Source organism: Colius striatus, chromosome 9 (assembly GCF_028858725.1).
Source record: "Colius striatus isolate bColStr4 chromosome 9, bColStr4.1.hap1, whole genome shotgun sequence".
Classification (NCBI taxonomy): Eukaryota; Metazoa; Chordata; class Aves; order Coliiformes; family Coliidae; genus Colius; species Colius striatus.
The window spans coordinates 17,514,170-17,528,098 of NC_084767.1; the positions used below are offsets into that span (position 1 = coordinate 17,514,170).

At 45.2% G+C, this 13,929-nt stretch overlaps 1 protein-coding gene across 8 annotated transcripts in view; it reads right to left on the reverse strand.

Moving 5' to 3' along the window:
* The window catches only part of TCF7 (transcription factor 7), a 74,426-nt gene that overhangs the window by 36,908 nt on the left and 23,589 nt on the right, over nt 1-13,929 (reverse strand). The window lies entirely within an intron of this gene.

The following is a 13,929-nucleotide window of genomic DNA, read 5'->3' on the forward strand; positions in this document are numbered from 1 at the left end:
GGGAGGCAGAAGGCCCAAATACAAGCCATACTCATGCTGAATCTTTCCTTTTATTTTCATACTCTGATCAGATTGCAATAGTAGTTCTTCACTGGACTGTGCTGCTTCACATGAACCATGATAGCTGAACCACGTAGAGAGTCCCAGAGGCACATCTCTGACAGAGGAGTGCAGCTTTAGTGTGGCGGCTGGCAGCGTGTGTTTGCTCCCGTCACCATCAATTTGAGATACCACTATTTCATGCAGGTTGTGAAGGGCAAAAACATGAAAATGCCATTTTTTTCTGTTTGAGGCCAAGCTTGTTTTCCAAAACAGCTCGCCCTGGGAGCTTGCCCTGCCCCACGGTCAGCCGCAACACTGGCCTCCATGAAGGTTTTCCAAAGATGTTAAACAGAGCAGAACGGAGTAAACAGAAGGGTGTGTGTACAGCTGGTCCCACACTTGGCAGGGATCAGGGTTGCTCAAGTGCAAGCAGGTAGCTGTGTCCCAGTACATCACCGGTGCAGAGGTCTCTGCCTCTGCCCATGTGGGATGTGCCCACACTGTGAGACTCCACTGAAGCCACCACACAAGGCCACCAGAAGTGTACCCAAGGCAGGTGACTGTTTTCCTTTAGGCAGCTCATTCTGGGAGACTTGCTGGGACAAAGAGGGTGCTTTCTTAGTTCCTCCTGAGGGTCACTTCGGGAGAGCATGGGGCTTCAGCCCTTATGGACACGAGACAAACATCGTGTTTTTCATGGAGGCATTTGCTGAACTCATTGATTTGGGCTCCATTCTGTGCCTGCTGTTGCCTTAGCATACAAACTGATTTACTACAACTGCCCCAGTACCCATTTAGATGAAAAGAAGAAAGAGGACTCAAGAAGAAGGAAGAACAGACGATAACCCAGGGTACCAACAACATATCAAGCTTCTGGCATAGATTTTTTTCTTAACCAGATAGTTAACTAATTTAACCCCCTATCAGGGATCACCTATTTAACTGCAGGTCATTTCGTAACACAAAATTTTTTAAAATGTACTTGCAATGCCTTCTGATCTATTACAATAATTGACAGCTGTATCTGCTGAATGATGAAACCGAAGTTACAAAGAACATCAGTTACACTGAAAAAAAACGTAACTATCACACCTGTATGCATACAAACCACACATGCCTACAATGCAGCTCTTTAGCTTAGTTATTAGAGACTGAGCTGAAAGTCTGTGTCCCATACCCGCTCTCTGAACATCTCGAAATGAAAAACTTCTCTTGCTGTTGGTGCAATGATCCACAGGCAAAAAACCCCTTGCTTCAGGACATTACTACATGATCAAATCCTCCACTAGTATTCCATCTTTTGAAGTAAAATTGTTCAAAACCATCAGATTGTACGTTTGCTGAAAAATCCAATTAAAACTCTCTTTCCATTGTGTTAGGATTTCCATTTCCCCTGCAAAGTTTGCAATTACAAAATAAACCCATCTACCTTATGGCCATTATCTAAGCTCCTTAAAATGTAAAAGGCAGAAACCATATAGATTATCAAGGATTATGCTTTCTTACACCTCTCTTGTCTTTAACCGAGGTGCTACACTGAGAAAGCAATTTCTTCTTAAAACACATGCTTAACACAGTATCTTCCCTTTAATGTTTTTTGGCTGGCTCTCTACTATTTCAGGACATAAAGCTGCCCAAGACATTCTGAAGAAATAAATCCCCAAATGCAGACAAGATGTGATCGATGGGATTTAAGAGGAAATTATGGGATTTAAGAGGAATTTATGGGATTTAAGAGGAAACTCCATCTCAGAGCAGGTGAGTCCCTAAGTCCCCAGCTGAAATGTGTGAAATGAGAATAAAGTGCCTGTATATTCAGGTTGCAGCTCCCCAGCCTGTACCTGCATCTCCTGCCCCGGTCCTTGCAGGGACAACACATCTCCAAGCGACTTTGAGCAGAAACAGAACATCTAAGATATTAGATTTATAGGATAGGAAAAAAAGATTCAATCCACACTAGAGTCAACAAAAGTTTCCCTACGATTTATCTCCCTTAAGGCCACAGACATGTTGTTATCTCCAGTGCTGCCAGGTGTTCATTCAGGTTTTGAGAGACTGTAAAAGCAGGAAGTGCTGTATCTCACTGGCCTGGGAGATTTCAGGTGTTTTGCTCACTGCATTTTCTTTCTGAGAATGTGTACAAACAATGTAAGGTGCTCTCAGCTTGCCAGGCATGCTGATTCTGCAACGTCAGGTGCGGCAGAAGCGTAGTGTAGAGAAATGAAAATCACCCTTAAACTGCAAGTTTAACAACAGTAGGAAATTTTAGCCTGTTGAGCTCTGCAATGTTTTAGCACCTCTGCTTCGACTCGAATTTACTCATTTCAGAAACCCGCTTCCCTTCCTCAGTGTGAGGAGGCACCTGCCCGCGCGGGCTTTGCAGCCACATCTGCTCCCGCCAACGTTCCTAGCACCGGCCCCGCAGCAAAACTGCCCTGATCCCAGTTCTCAGCCCCACCACATGAAAGGTGACGGGTTTCGGAAGGGCTTTGTGCTAAGCAAAGGCCACAGCACTCCACCACCAGTTGCCTCCGGTGCTCAGGGTTCCTGCGAGAGCCTCACCAGGCACCCGAAGCTTCCCACAAGGTAAATGTTTGTAATTAGGAGATTGGTGACATGGCCTATAAAACATTGCCTTTAATCGATCTCTCTTATCTTCCCATCTATCTGCCTCGGCACAACTGTTTTGTATTCGTATGGGGCTATAATCAGACCAAGAGTTTAACAGTAATTGCATTTCTTAACTGTAAAGTGTTTCTTTTTAGGGTGGAGACCTGTTATCTCCTGCATCTGAACAAGATTGAGCTCAGCAGACTCGCTTCTGGTTGCGATCCTCACCATGCAAACAGTAAATGTTGCTTATAACAGGAGATTTTATATAAAATATTTGTATGCATTTAATACAACAGTGTAATAGTAACTACCAGCTACCCACTAATCTCTTACATTCAGCTTGGTGGCATTTCTCTGTCTGTCTGACAGCCTCAGACAGAAGAGTGAGAAAGTACCATGGATCCCAGGCTAATGAGCATTTTTCCATATTTTGTCTGCATGACAGTGAATGTTGCCAGTGATTTCAACAGGAGTGTCATCCTGCACTCTATAGCCTCTAGCACAGACATTTATGGGGATTAGAAATTGCTTAGAAAAGGTATAAACACACACACATGTCAAGGCAAACACATGCACAAACACACACATCAAGGCTATCCTGTGCACACCCCACACACCCTCCTCCTTCCCAGACAGAGCTGCACATCGTTTCCAGGGTTTGTGCAGGTCTGACACCCCATTATCCACACACTGCAAAGACACAACACTGGAACTGAGATGCTCAGCCCAGTTGCTGGTGGACTTATTTCCACACATCTGCAGCATCTCAGTCCCACTGTGTGCTGGTGACCGCACTTTCCGCACAACTGTGATCCATCTCCCCTTAGCCACTCAGAACTGCTGCACACAGTGTATCTGTATGGTGTCTGCACCGAGGAAGCGTTTTGAACTAGTGAGAAAATGGCAATAAATGCCCTTGGACGTACAGACAAGGCATGGTGAGCCCCAGCAACACAACTCCAGTACAACACTAATCCTGACGCTGTACCAGGAGGTGACACAAGGGTCTCAATGGCACGTGCCCAGCAGTGCTCCCATCCAGCAGCGTAGCATGGGTAAGGATGGCACATCGCCGCCCAGGCAGATTTTGGATGAAGAGGCTGGGTACAGCCCATGGATTTGGCCATGCTCTGGGGATGGTGCAGCCAGAAGGTGATTTGGCCACAGGACCAAACTACTGCTGAGGCTTCACCAACATTGATGCAACTGTTAACACAGGAATGTGCAGAAACTACCAGGACCTGGAGACCTGGTGGAGAAAATGAAGGAGAGAAGGAAAGATAACACATACTGGCACTGGGCCCCTCCTTTGAGTGACCTGGCCCTCATCCCTGCAGGCTGCTGTCCCCAATCCCCATTTGCCTCAGAAGGGCCAGTGCAGGAGGGAACATCAGAGCACCAGCACAGACTGTGATCCAGGAACATCCTACATGTTCCTGGCAAGGAGGCAGGAAAAGGTGCCCTGCATCCCCAGTGAGTCTGCTGGGCACTGGCATGCTCACCCCATGCGTTCTTGAGCATTACACCTGAAGTTACTATGAAGCAGAGCGAAAGCCCCCTCCTCCTTGTTAATCCTTGGCCTTGTTAGGTTACCAGGACCCAACTATTGCTAACACAACCTACTTGTGTGTTGCTCTCTAAAAAAAATGTATGAATATTTTAAATTACTATAATTTGTGCTTGGGACTAATAAATCATAATTAATTCAGCAGAAAACAAATTGTAGTGTGGAATTTAATCCCTCCTATCTACTCTATCTACTGTAAACTAGCTACCAGTGATCTAAGAATGAGCTACCTGGCAATCAGAGATTACGTGATGTATTTTTCATTTCCCTTCTCCATGGGGCATTCCCTGAACACCCGCAGAGCCTCTGTTTGCTCACAACGCGTCCAAAGCTGTGCTGGCTGCAATGACATCTGCTGGTGGCTACAAACCTTCCTGTCTGGCCCAGGTGGTTTATTCACCACGGTAAAAGAAGCAGATATGTTCTCCTGCACTTTTTAGTTTTGGTTGTGTTTTTTGGTATTTTTTTTTTTTTTTAACCCAGTTCAGTGAAGAGCTATGGAACAGTATTTACGTGAAAAGGAATAATTATGCTACATTTGAACATGCTCGAGAGGTAAAACTCACTGACCCACGCCAGCAGGGCACAGAGCTGCTCTGAAACTTCTTGGTGGTTTCTCTAATAAGCCCGTGTGCCACACTTAAAAAAGGAAGGGGCGGGTTTCACCATCATGGGAGAGTTGGTGTAATTATAAGTTACGGGATCATGGCAAAATCCAGGGCAAAGAAAGGCATTTCCAGTGGCAGATCTCCAGCAGTTTCAAGGAAAGATAACTTCAGTTTTGTCTTTGGGTGGCAAAGACGTGTGTTGGACACAACGGTGGAGGACCACACGGACTTGGCTTTTGTAGGACTCCTGAGCCCACAGGGTAGAAAACATTTTCTTTTTTCTTGCTCTGGAGTCTGCTACCACACTTCCCCGACCTCCCAGTGAGGCTGCAGCAGCCCAGCTGCAGTTGGGCTGGGTATAGCTTCCCCTGGAGCCCATGAGCCGTTCCCAACAGGGCAAGCCCATGCTGTGCTGGGAGGGCCCGGACAGCACATGTGTTGTGGGGTCTGTGGGGTAGGAGGACAGCCACAGCCCCTCTGCGGTGCCACATAGTGCATCGGTTGCCCAAACATCTCTAAAAACATTCCCTCAGAGGGTTTGGGTCTCACTGCAAGTTAATTATCATTATGCTTATGGCTGAATCTGAATCCTGGTTCCATTTGCACTGGGATTCCTGCTACCAAACCCAAGGTGTGCAGGGAAGGCAGAGGAGGAGACACGCCACCAAAGCCAATGCATTTCAAAACCTAGAGGCATGCTGCAGATGCCAATAAGCAAAGCAATTTGTCATAAACAACCCTCCAAATAGGCCAGCAGTCACGGAGGGTGGTGTTTGATGGCGTCTGTTTGCTGAGACTGAATTCCTCGTGCCTCTGTGCCACAGACTTTAACACTGATTGCAACAGCCCTGACCCAACCAGGCTAAGACAGCTGGCATCCAGGCAGCACATGTAAGGAAGCATTTACAGTCATCTCTGTTGCTTGGGATTTTTTGCTAGAAGGTACCTTGCTAGAAGAAAAACATTGTAATACAATTTAAAAAATTATACAGAAAGTTAGTTCTTAGAGCAGACAGAAGGGAACAAAGCCTGATAGCACAACTACGCTGCACAGGGAAATACTTACCACCACATTGCTACAGGTGATGGGACTCTCTCTTCTGTGATATTGCAATATGTTAAGAGTAATTTACATTCTGGGGACAGTCACTCAATGATTTTAATGGGAGGGGGTTGCAAGAAGATTTCTTGCAGGGAGAAACTTCCAAGTCCAGCAGCCATTCCACGCCACAACGTGATATAGTCACGGTCTGTGGACTTCCAGGTGATGTAAGAAGCGGGACACTGGGTGAGATCAGGGCAAGATGGAGGCTGAGGGACATGAAGGCTTGTTAAATTTTGTGTGACACAGAGGACTGGCTACCAGTCCATGAGCTTGGCACACTTGAAGAGTCCGATTTATAAAATTGAAATAAATGAAAATAAAATAATTAAATAAGTCAGATGGCAGCCAAAAGACTGCTCACCTAGCATTTTCCCACCTCGGGCAGGAGTTCTGATTAATGCTAATTAGCTTATCTTCACATTAGATCCTGATGATTCATCACTTGCTACCCCAGGAATTATGACGCACTGGGGAGAGATATATTTGTAGATTCCATGGGTGTATGCCATGTCTGGAACACTTAAATGATTTTGGCATGAAAAGGGACCAACCACAAGCCCAGCTAATCAAACCAGCATTTCTCAACCTACACCTTCCAGTAGTTATAAAAAAGATTCAGAGCAAAGACAAGACTATGGCACAGAAGACAAATTTATCTGCCTCATCAGTGGTGTACAATCTTTGCAGAACAAAGGGCTCTATAGGCAACCTGCCAGGAGCCTGTGGCTGCTCCTCGTTTGCATATAAATTTAAAAAGAATTTTAATAAGTGTTAAATGCACATGATTATTTCTTATTTATAGCAGAAAGTAGGTGTATGCAGCACTTTTATAAAACACAGAGAAAAGAAAAAGTACCTTTGGATGTCTGAATGGAAATCAATGGAAAAACCTGTGACTGCTTCTCTGAACTAACTTCTGGCTCCACAGCTTTATTCTCCTGCAGCCATGGGCACAGTGGGAACAGGTTTGAATACGAGCCTCCTCTTTTCATACATGACACACCAAATCAGAAAGGATGTGCTCACAGATGTGTGCACCTCCCAGGAGAGGTGTGTACCTCCCAGGAGAGGTGTGCAGATGGCCGTTCTCCCCGGTACCACAGGTAACTGTCACTCAGCACAGGTTTGGAAATGGAGTATCCTTGCGCAGCTTTGAGGGGTGGTCTGCAACACAGGAGCCTGTGGTTTGGGACAGACTTTGGCCTCAAGTTTCTTTGCATTTAGCTGCGAGCAACCAAGCAAACAGCCCTGAGCTAATCTTCTTCTGATAGTTTTTGAACCGTTGATTACATAAATCCCAAACCCTCTTTTTATATATAAAATAGGAGTAGCTGTCATATTCCTTCCAAGCAAAATATTCCATTCTGTTCCTATTTCTTGATCATGTCACTGAGCTGCAAGGAAGAGAAGGTCACTCCCTCATACTCACTGCACCACCAGGACCCGCCACTTGACTGTGTTTGTTGTAAGCAGGGCAAGAAAAAAAAGCTGAATTTTTCAGTGGGAGTTGAAGATTCAGATATCTTTCAAAAGTGATGTGGAGTCATGAAACAGAAGAGATCAAAGACTTATTTACAACCTCGAGAGCTATTATTGGATACAGTACCTTCTCAGTGAAAGCATCTTTACCTCTTCTGGAATTCAGAAGAATTTCATCAGAAACAGATCCTTGCATCACTGCTGAGCTGCAGTCCATCAAAGCACCTTATTTACAGGAGGTTAATTAAGGAAACTGTTCTAGCCCAGTCATCTCCCAGTGATGACATCAGATACTCTTCCTTGAAGCCTGTTTTTCCAAGGAAGACTTTTGTCAGACCTTGCTCCTACAGTACCAATTTTTATTTTATCCCTGTAACAGCAAGCAGGCAGGCAAATGTGTGACAGGATGCTTCCTGGCCCATTTGCTTGGGAAAGCGGCACTGGTGACCAGAGGCACGCTGCACCATCAGCACTCTCCCATTTTTTCCTGCTTCATGGCTCATGTGAAACATGGACCTAAACAAAACCCTAAACTTAATTTAGAGAGCGATAGTAATCCCCAGACCTTAACCCTGAGCCCAACTCATGGGACTCTCGATTTTAGTGTAGTTTCTACCAAAAAAAGCTTTCTGGCAGCTCCACTTGGGTCCTGTTTTAAGACAGGTTGAGCACAGCAAGCACCTTTATGGTCTGGGTGAGAGTTTTGTTTAGGATTAGTATTTGATGAGGGGAAAGACTGAGGTTGGAGTAGGCGTTGGGATTCTAATCCAGGATAGGATGAGCAGATGACATCAGGTCATGAGAAGGCTCAGTGGAGGTGGATGAACAAAGTAAGGGGAGAGGACACAGAGCTCTTTTGAGACCACTTTCTTCTCGGACTGGTGATGGTCACGTTATTTTGGGAAGGTCTAGAATTACAGTTTTATCAGAAGAAACGGGTGGGCTAGAATACTAAACAGCTTTGGGGGAGACAGCACCAAATGCTGAGAACATATGTGACTGTTGAAATCCGGGGGCATCAGGAGTCACTGGAGCAGTGAAGGGGCTGAGGTTGAAGTCAGAGCTAACATTTGAGTTGAGCAGATTACATGGTGGACTCTGAATGTGTTGTCACATCTGGAGACATAATATTTAGTTTGGGAACTGGGAGAAGTTGCTAGGGCTGGGCTGACAATGAGCGCAAGACTAGGGTTTAAACCAAGAGAAACCGCTGAGGTCACACTACAGAGGTCACTAAAGCAATCTGAGACCTGCCGAGTGCCCCTGGGCCACACTTGCAACCACAGCCAGCAATGCACTGATGACCAAGGCTCAAGGTAGCTGGTAAAGCTCAGAGGGAAAGCGCCAACTCAACAGTGTATCATGGGAATTCAGCAGCAGCTACACTGTCTCATGCCTCTTCTCAGTTAATTCTTAAATCTAAAATTTTCACCTCACATCCCGTCTCATATCAGCCCTAAGTCTCACACATGTCAGGGCTCTGTTGTGGTCCCCAGGCTCACTTCCAGCGGCACCTTGTGCTCATTTAGTTCATAGGTCTCTACCAGCCCAAACCTTAACCCCCAAGACATGCCTTATCCTATCTCTAAACCAGGTGGTTTTTGTTTTTTTCTAAATTGTACATTCAAGACAAATAACCACAAAACTGTTCCCATGTGAAAACTGATCATGTCCTGGTTATCCCTATTGCAGCTGATGTTTTGTATTCAGCTTGCCGTGGGTCTTTGCACCAATGGAGAATACACGGGGTAAACGAGAATGAGAAACTACACATGAAATCTGCCCCAGTCCCAGAGCAGAAACTTTCCAATTCAGATGATGCATTGTAGATCTGGTCAACTGTATGTTCTCCCCTGACTCTTTTTGGTAACAAATAAATAATGCCACCACTGATTGTTGCGCCCTGTTTTTCCTTTCACAGGCACAAGGCACTGGAAAATAGGCAGCAGCTGTAACTGCGCTACTAAGGGACAAGACGTGAAAGGACTCTTCACCTTTCCTGTATTTCTGGGCTTTACTCCCTGGATCTTGACCCTCAGCATGTTTGAAAGCAGAGCTGAGGCAATTTACATGTCCTATGCACAAGTAACTCTTCCCGGCTCTCTCAGATCCTGCAGAAAGGCCATACCATGCCTTTGCCCTGCCACCTCCAAGCTGGGCAGATCCTGTCATCCATGTGGGATGCTGAGGTGTATACATCTTGTATGAGCAAAAGCAAGGAAGATTTTTATGTCTTATTTCTGGGAAAGCACTTATAAATTTAGATCTTCCAAAGACTTGAACTTGCCTACAAAGTTTCATAGAGGCTAAGTGTCTGTTCAGGGCTGAGGGGAGGACTCTGAGGTGGGCAGAGTCTGCTGCTCACTACCAACCCAACCACTCTGCAAACCAACACAGTGTGAGGAAATTGCCCGACAGCGCCCTGGTCTGTGTGTGTTTATCTGCATTTGTCTGTGCGCACACTGAGGAAGTGAATTTTAGTTTCACACCTGAAATTGTTCACTGCTTGAGCTACACCATCTCCTCTGCCTCCAGTCTGTGTGTAGCAAAGTTCAGGTGAAAAACACCATGGCTGTATTTTCCATGGTAAACCACAGGGGGTTGAAGTTTACATCATTGTATTTGCAAACAAGCAACTTCTGCATGCACAGAATCTTGTTTCATTTGAAACCCTCATCCCCAAACCGTCTCACTAATGCTAGAGCACGTTCAGAAAGAAGAAAGTTGAATTCTTGACCACAGGCAAAAAACCTCACAGTGGCCCCACTCTATCCTGTGTACCATTAGCAAAATAGGAGCCTGTGTTTTGATTTCCATACCATGTTGTCTTTCTGGTCTGGCTAGGGTTGGTCTAGACTGTATTCTGAACAGGAGAAGTTAATCCCTCCCCCTGTGCATCTCTGTGATATGGGATGTGCCCAGGCGTTCTCAGGCACAGGAGCAGGAATAATCACCCTCCAGGACCACACATTAATTTGTTCTGCTCTGTTCCTAAATTCAGTCTCTCTGCTTCAATTATTGCTCTTGTTTTCCACCCAACCCACAGAATGAGATTTTACAGGCTGTGTAGTTCAGGCTTTAGGGCCCAGATCCTAATTCCTCATCTCTGTTCCTGGATTCCTATGCTGTGGGAGCCCTTTCTTTGCTCTATAGGTTGGCTGAAGAACTGGAAGCAAAATCAGGGCTTTAAAAACACTTTTTACCACCCAGATACTTCATTATATCCCTCCCTTTTTAGCAGGTGCTTTAAAAAGAAACATATGACTGAGGAAAAAGATTAATCCATTTGTGAATGACCAGCTACTCTCATTAGCACTGGCTGCTAGTCTTCAGAAAGTTGCACCACTGCATCTGGCTTGCCGACATTCTTTGTAGGCAATGTAATCCTCATTTAAAAGAGAGTATGTGGCTATCCAATGTTACTTGTTACCTCCCTTCCACAAATAGCAGTGGAAGGCAGAAGATGCTGAAATTAGACTTTATCATTGGTTTGCACTCTACAACATGGTAGAGGCTTAGTTTACTGTGAGAGAAGTGAAGTAAAATTTGGGGACAAATGAGCTGAATTCCTTGCCCTAGCTCCTGGGGCACCAGCACCGCGGAAGCCCAGCGTCGGGGGGAATGGATGAATCTGGGATACACCCGGCCCTCGCCACTGCTCCGAGCACCACCCTGCACGCTCCCTCTGTGTAATGAGCATTATTCCCTGCGACTCATCCATTACTCATGAGTAAATCCATGCGTGATGGCTTGGAAATGAAACACGAGGAGAGATTTTTATATAAATATCTATCTAAATGTGTTGCTGAGACTATTAGCTGGGCTGAAAAGGAAAGCACTGTGCAAGGCCACGTTAGCACACATTTGCCAGGAGAGCACAGGAGTTATTCCTGGCATTTCCAAGGAGTGGCCCACTGCTTGCTGGTGGATCCTTTCCAGGCACTTCCACTCCTACTTGTGATTACAGCAGCTTGAGCTTCTCCCCTCCCTCCCTTCCTCTCTCAGGGCACGTTTTTGGGCAATCCAGCAACAGCTTGGATCTCCACAGCTGGTGGTGGCCCTAACACGTGGGAAACACTTCACCCATGCTCTCTCCAGCAGACAGAATAGCTGACTCCCTCTCCTTTCTGGCTGATTTTACCCATCCTCTTTGCAAGGGAAAATCCAAATCTCTGGTGCACCTGTTGCTTAAGGGAGCAAGAGAACAGAGACCAATATCTAGCAGCTCTCAGTATGCTCTACTCATCGTTTGAGAAGCAGAACTTTAAAAAATACATCAGAGTAACATCATTTTGCTCCTTTTCTGCTCTCTCGTGATCCAATACTCATGAAACGTGTTATGTCTTAACCGAATGCACAGGCAGGCAGAGTGAGGCAGCCCGGTGAATCACCCTAACGAGTACACCACGTCCTACCGCTGAAGTGACGAACCCGACAGCCATTTCTGCTACATATGGAAGTCGAGACATTCCACACATATGAAACACTGAGATTGAAACAGTTGATATAAACAAATCCTTTCCATAATGCTGATCAAGAATACGCTACGTTGCAACGCAGGGCAATGGGCGGTGCTGTAGAAAGAGCAGAACCCAGTGCAGCACCCAAGGATGCTCTTGTCCTTAGGCATTGACCTCATGCACTCCCCTGGGAGTTTTGTACCTGGGATACTGATGTCATTGGATTAATTCCCTGTTTCATAAGCACCACTGTCCTGCTGAACCTTTATCCGTGCTCCACCATGTGTGGACCAGGAATGGGAAAACAAAGAGGACCAGGTGGCGCAGGGATGCAAGCAGGGAGTGAGGGCTCAGCAGCAGGAGGCAGAGAGAAGCAGGAGAAGGATGTGTTGGAGACATGGTCTTCTGTGCCAGGAAGATGCATTTAAATACGCCAACTGCCACTCTGACCTGCAACTTCCCCCAAGGGGTTAATTCCTATGAGGATTAGGGAAATCCCACAGCATCACTAGATTTTCTGGGAAGGCTGGAGGACAAAAAGGCACCTGCTTCCATTTGTGTCTCTAAAATCTTAGAGGCCTCTTTGCCAAAAGAACATCAATGCAATAATACAGGGTGGTTTGTGGGATTGGGATAATTTCACATAGAGGTACTTTGACAAAGCAGGATCACCACCACCTGGAGATAGTGTGAGTCAAAGGTACAACTGGAATCCTCAGAAGGTTTGTCTCCTTAACAAAGTGGTTAAAAGGAGATATAGCTGATTTTCAAAAGAAAGTAGTTAGCTCTTTTTTTTCTTAACTCGGGTGGATGAGGGTCAGTAAATGGCTCCCAAAAATGCCTACACTGGGTTCCACAGTTGTCAGCTTGTGATTTCATGATGCAATTCCAACACTGACATTAAATGGCTGGGTTTTTAATGTTAGTCATGCAACCTTCCTCTGGGACTTGAATGTCAAGCTGGGTCAAGCTCTCTCCTTCCTCCACATGGTCACCAATTCTAAGGAATATATAGGTCAATTCTACACAGACACTCCTGTAAAGCTATTATTCCAAATTATATGTCAATTATGTATGTTGAATTTAGCAACTCTTCCTTTTAAATGCAAGCTTGCTAGAGGACTTTAAAACTCTTGGCATCTGCAGTAAAATATTTTGCCTTACAAGTTGTTTTTCTGAATCCAGACAGGACCAGCAGTGAATAAAAGGAGCTGTGTGGTGGCCTTTGAAATCAATTTCTGATGGTCACAAAACCTCAGAAAATGTCAGCACCACTCCTCGTAACATGAAGAGGGAGGCAGAGAGCTGAAGGCACAGAAAAAAGGAATGATGTTTGCAACCGAAAAGAAGAGATACTGATCCAGAGCTTTCCACCTCTTTAATAAGAACCTTTACCTTCAACGATGCAGAAAAATTGTACAGCAAAGAAAGCTACGTTCACACATAACTCAGGTGGAGCTGGGGAGGCTGGATTAGAGTTAGGATCTAAAGAAAACATTAAAGAATCATATTCCTTGCTTTGCATAAGGCAGTACACATGAAAAAACACGTAAAGCACAGAAATAAGCATAATTCATTTTCTTTCACCTAATCTGGTCATCTGCAAAGAGACCTGGATAGCATTACACACAGGGCAAACCAAAAATGTAAGAACCCGAGCTCAGCCAAGGATTTGAACAATTAAATGAAGAAATTCAAGCAGAATGAGATGAAGATGAAAGAGAATTTCTGAATGACGCCTTTTGGAGTCGTTCTGCAGGCCTTCGCAGCATCACGTACTGCTTGGCTCCAACAGCAGGACACAAGATTTTACCACTTCTGTATTTTTCTTTCATAAACTAAAGATTACTGATTTGTGGGTTAATTAAATAGAATTAGAACTAATTCTCTTTTATTGTTGAAGTACAATACTGACAAAATGACAGAAACCCATGATTGATCCAGCAAGGAAAAGAACATTTGAAAGGCAGAGTCAAGTTGAGGGGCAAAGGTGCCCCTGACTTTTCTGAGCAAGACTGCATTTAATCTGATGACCTAACTGCCCTACACTTAGTG